Source organism: Salvelinus namaycush, chromosome 3 (assembly GCF_016432855.1).
Source record: "Salvelinus namaycush isolate Seneca chromosome 3, SaNama_1.0, whole genome shotgun sequence".
NCBI lineage: Eukaryota > Metazoa > Chordata > Actinopteri > Salmoniformes > Salmonidae > Salvelinus > Salvelinus namaycush.
This window is the reverse complement of record NC_052309.1, coordinates 93,044,308-93,050,307: the sequence shown is the minus strand read 5'-3', so window position 1 is coordinate 93,050,307 and position 6,000 is coordinate 93,044,308.

Below are 6,000 nucleotides of genomic sequence, written 5' to 3'. Positions count from 1 at the left end.
GCCACCATTACCTCATGTTTCAGCATGATAATGCACGACCCCATGTCGTAAGGTTCTGTACACAATTCCTGGAGCTGAAAATGTCCCAGTTCTTCCATGGCCTGCATAAATCAGACATGTCACCCATTGAGCATGTTCGGGATGCTCTGGTTCGACGTGTATGACAGCGTGTTCCAGTTCCTGACAATATCCAGCAAATTCGCACAGCCATTAAAGAGGAGTGGGCCAACATTCCAAAGGCCACAATCAACAACCTGATCAACTAACTATGCAAAGGAAATATGTCGCGCTGTATGAGGCAAATGGTGGTCACACCAGATACTGACTGGTTCTCTGATACACACCCACTTTAAGGTTTTTGTGACCATCAGATGCCTATCTGTATTCCCAGTCATGTGAAATCCATAGATTAGGGCCTAATGAATTGATTTCAATTGACCGATTTCCTTAACTGAACTTTACCTCAGTAAAATCTTTGAAATTGTTGAATGTTGCCTTTATATTTTTGTTCAGTATACATTGCTAATACAAATGACAGAACTTCACTTCTAGTACATGTGTAATCTTGTTAACTATACTTTCATTTACAACTGAAAGCACATGATAAAGCAAAGGCATCTCAGTTACAAAGCCATTGACAATAGATTGGTTTAAGCTTCAGATTCATCTTGTTGTGTTTTGCCGGCACGCCAGTTGGAGATCCACCTCAATGACAGAGGCGGAGGCAGTGGTCAGGTACCAATCCGATCTACAGATGCTGTCTTGAGTGGCTTCCTTTCCTTCTGCATGTGACAAGGACATTGAGTGAGCCACAGACTATTGACGCCACCTAGTCATAAACCTCCTGGGCAGTGTCTATTGATAATTTCCTCTCAGATCTAGCATGGCATGAGCCTGGCACAGGAAGCTAGTAGCTCTAGCAGTGCACGACTGTACGCAGGCCTATCAACGAACACAGCCTCTTCCCATCTAATCTCACATTTATAGGTCACAGAAACAAGAGGTGACACTCCGGTCCGAACCCCAGTAGTCCCACCGGAGTTGAGTCGTAGCTACATACAAAATATCTTACAGAAGAACACCACTCTGTCGGTCAGTGACAGTGATTTTCCACACTGCACTAAACAATTGAATATGTCTTAGTGTCTTATATAATCCACAGAGAAAAAGACACGTTTGTGGTACAGTGCTAAAAGACAGCCACGAGGAAGCAGTGAAACATTTATGAGTGGTGAATAAAAGATTCAGGGGCCTGCCATCCAAACAGTGGCCCTGGTGATGTTGCTCTACATCTACATACATCCTGAGTATAGGTCAACAACACAAGTGTTTCCCCCACCTGACAAATACAGTTTGTAGGCTAGTCAGTGCAATGAAGTGAGAGGAAAAGGTGTAGCCTAGCTGCCAGGGCTGGAGGAGAAGGGTGCTGCAAAAGAGAGATTTGTCCCAGAATCTGTAAAAGGCGATGCTGACCTTTTCTTAGCCTTGTCCCAGATCTGTTTGTGTTATCATGTCAACTCCAGTGGCATGATAGCACAAACAGATCTGGGACCAGGCTACGCATTGCGTGCGCAAAATCAGAGTGACTAGAATTGATGAATGAATAGTGAGAAAGTTCAGCTTTGTTTGGTTGATCTAGCTTTCAGACTGTTTCTTGCTATTTCATTTGAGTCATAGGCCTTTGTCTTTGGAAACACCAGAATTTGGCTGCCTCACTCAAGAATGTCATCAAGTTTCTCTGACAGTAACCATAGTCCGTTTTCTAGCCTGATGGAAGCCACTCCTCACTAAAAGGCACACGAGAGCCCGCTTGGAGTTTGCCAAAAGGCACCTAAAGGACTCTCAGACCATAAAAACAAGATTATCTGGTCTGATGAAACCAAGATTGAACTCTTTGGCTTGAATGACAAGCGTCACATCTGGAGAACACCTGGAACCATCCCTACGGTGAAGCATGGTGGTGGCAGCATCATGCTGTAGGGATGTTTTCAGTGGCAGGGACTGAAAAGACAAACAAAGCAAAGTACAGAGATCCTTGATGAAAACCTGCTCCAGAGGATTCAGGACCTCAGACTAGGGTGAAGGTTCACCTAACAGGACAAGGAACCTTAGTACTTTGCCAAGACAATGCAGGAGTGGCTTCAGGACAAATCTCTGAATGTCCTTGAGTGGCCCAGCCAGAGCCAGGACTTGAACCCGATCTAACATCTCTGGAGACCTGAAAATAGCTGAGCAGAGACCATCCCCATCCAACCTGACAGAGCTTGAGAGGATCTGCAGAGAGTATCTGCAGAGAGTAAATGGGAGACACTCCACAAATACAGGTGTGCCAAGCTTGTAGCATCACACCCAAGATGACTCGAGGCTGTAATCACTGCCAAAGGTGCTTCAACAAAGTACAGAGTAAAGGATCTGAATACTTAGGTGTGTGTGTGATATATATGCCAACATTTCTAAAATCTGTGTTTGCTTATGGGGTAATGTGTGTAGATTTGGGGGGGGGGGGTCTGAAAAGTCAAGGGGTCTGAATTCTTTCCGAATGCACTGTACTTTTCCCCTTTAAAACACCACGTTGGCTAATGATAAACCAGAACAAAAACAGTTGTTTAATATGTCAAGGAATGTTTCAAACTATTTTCTTCTTCCTGGTTTACAGTCTAACCAATCAGAGTCAGGGGCCTACACCTTGACTTAAGGTTCAAAGTGTGATTACGTTATTGGAAGCCCAAGTACGGCTTGTTTACTATTAGCCCATAAAATGTCATCCCCCATGTCTAATCCACTATCGCAAAATCCTTATGGCGAGCATGTTTGGTGTGGTGTGTCACCCACAAACTACAGCCAGTGTGCAGTCACGGTGCAACCCCCCACCAACCACGTACGCTTTAGGGGGTTCCAGGCCGTGTATGTCTCCCTGGCCTGTTGTACGCGTGTGATGACAGAGGAGCAGAGAGAGAGCCCAGGCATCGCTACACTGGCGGCAGCGTAGGGATCAGCTCTCCCTCCGTTAGCCTTAGAGTCATGGGTTTATATTATGACTTGGCACCGCCACCAAATTTTTAAACTGCTTCTCAGTAGGGCCCGTAGTCCCGTACGCAGGGAGCTGACAGATCTTATTTCGGTTCCCTGCATATTTTAGTGATCTTTATTCACACAGAGGGGCTGACCCATTTTCACAGGTGGTATAACTCTCCAATGCACTCAGTCCCTACAGCTGATGACGCAACATGATTTGGGTTCCTGCACTAAAGAGGATGGTTTTGTCTGCTTTAGGCCTACGTCACAAACTGTCTATGGTGAAGTAGCCCAACCCAACTATTATCATGTGACGTACTGCACTACAAGGCAATGCATCAAACCACTTACTTAGGTTAGTGTGACCACCAGACCATGCATGATGTTAACCTAGGTCATTTCCCATTTAGACCAGATTTGCTTCACAACAAATTACATCTCCCTTGATGACAGGTCCCCTGCTCTCCCGATGTCATCATGGTACAAGTATGATCATTTGTTTGGAAGGAATGCACCACATCCTAATAACCTCCATTATAACATCAAGACTAAATAGGACCATACATTATGCACATTCATGTTTTAGGCTCAATCTCAATCTAATTTGCCTGTATGCGTACTATTTGTACTGCATAGACAATATGGAAAGGCTATGCCTAAATAATTACAAAAGACTAGTGAAACACCTGTTTAACACCTGTTACCATATGTCCTATTAGGGCTGGGCGGTATACCGTAATTTACTATATACCCATATTGCTACACGGACCGGTTTGGGTTTTTACTTTATCTTCTATAAAAGTGTTTCAATGTTTGGTTTGTTAAATGTGATACACTACTCTCCCTTGTGTAACGTCTACTTGAGTCGTCTCTCTCCGCTCCCCATCTCTCTCTCTCTACATGCCGCTTTCCACAGAGACCTAGCCCTGCCCCGTCACTCAAGGAGCGCAGTTGTTGCTTGACCACGAGACCACTTGCGTTCAGTCTGCATGGTCAATGCAGCACATGCAACAAGATGTTCACGACAACGATGCTGTTTCCACTTTGCTTCTTAATATAAATCCACAAGTGTTACACAATTATACTACTAGTTTGATTTTATTGGCTGCAAACAGCTAGTTTGTCTTTTCTTAGCAAGTTGTGGCTAAATCTTGTTAGCCACTAATGCTAATAAATGTACAGAGCAAACATAGCTAATACAGACTGATACCAGTGATGGTGTAGGCCTACTAAATCAAATTAGAATTGGCAAAGCATGAATACGTTAGTGACATGTAGCCAAAGGGTATAGGGTCCTTTAGGAAACACTAACCAACACTTTGGTTCCTGCCCTGTCATAATAACTCTTCCCTGGCTTTTTCATTAGTTGTCATGTCAAACAATGCTTTATTCAAAGTGCCCACTATTAAATTCTAACTACAGAATTAGAATAATCATTCTATTTCTAACAGTTCAGCCAAATGTTTTGATCTAAATCCTAAGTCATATCGCAACTGCAATATTTGGTTACAAATTTGGCCTAGATTTGTTGCCCATATCGTGCAGCCCTACATAACAATGTGGAAATGATCGCAAATGAGTGCAGGAAATGCAGAAATGTATGAAAAATATTTTGGGTTGAAGTTTCATTGAACAGTATAAAACAATCAGAATGGAGAAGGCCTCATTGAAATCACTTAGAATGTATGTGTTGTCACCCTAGGGTCTCATTACTCAAAGCAAATGTAGAACTTTTATTTTTTTTAAATAATAAAATACTGTCAAATACAATCATAAAATTGATATCGCCCAGCCCTGTTGGCCATCAATGAGAGACCGGTGTGTTGCACATAGAGATTGGTGTGGTGATCCTCTTCCAACTAGATACACAGAAGCATGACTCAGTGCAGGTGGGGCTTCTCTATGTACAATTTCACTGGTGCAAAACAGGACTAGACAACTCCCATTAAAGAAAGAAAACATTTGCCGTCTCCGTGTGGTACTCTGCTCTGGCACATTTAAAATCGGCAATGGCATCACACCAAAGACACATGCATGTAACATGTAGGCTATGGCATGACAACGATTGCAATCACATGGTTGGCTACAGCACATAATGTTTTCAGCTTGGCTGGCAGGTTATTGTGTCAATGTCAATCTAAAACAAATTAATACACCACTTTAAACATGTAGCTTTGTAAAGCTGTTCAGTGTTGTGCAGGGACCATAACAGTAGCTCTTAAATGTAGCCTACTCTGGTCACCCCATGTAATTGGCTGTAAACTGAGGTGAAATTTAAGCATCTCTCGATTTTAAATGCCTGTGACATAGTAGCAGTTGAGCAAAGCCTGACTAAAACCCCAGGTGTAGCTCCAGAAACATTGGTGAGTAGAGGATATTGTACAGGCAGCTGTAGGATCCCCCTAGCGTCCCAGGTTATCTATGGGCAGTAAATCAGTGCTCAGTCGGGTGGAAGGCCATGGCCAGCACGGCCACAGTCCTAGGCCTACAGGGAGACCATTTCTGATTGCGATAGAGCAGGGAGGGGCAAAAGGCAGCCCGTGGGAAGCCCAACCCCAAAAAACTGTGTGTCTCATACATACATACACACAACCATTCAAAAGTTTGGGGTCACTTAGAAATGTCCTTGTTTTTGAAAGAAAAGCACATTTTTTGTCCATTAAAATAACCTCAAGTTGATCCGAAATACAGTGTAGACATTGTTAATGTTGTAAATGACAATTGTAGCTGGAAACAGCTGATTTTTAATAGAATATCTACATAAGCGTACAGAGGCCCATTATCAGCAACCATCACTCCTGTGTTCCAATGGCACGTTGTGTTAGCTAATCCAAGTTATCAGTTTAAAAGGCTAATTGATCATTAGAAAACCCTTTTGCAATTATGTTAGCACAGCTTAAAACGGTTGTCCTAATTAAAGAAGCAATAAAACTGTCCTTCTTTAGACTAGTTGAGTATCTGGAGCATCAACATTTGTGGGTTCGA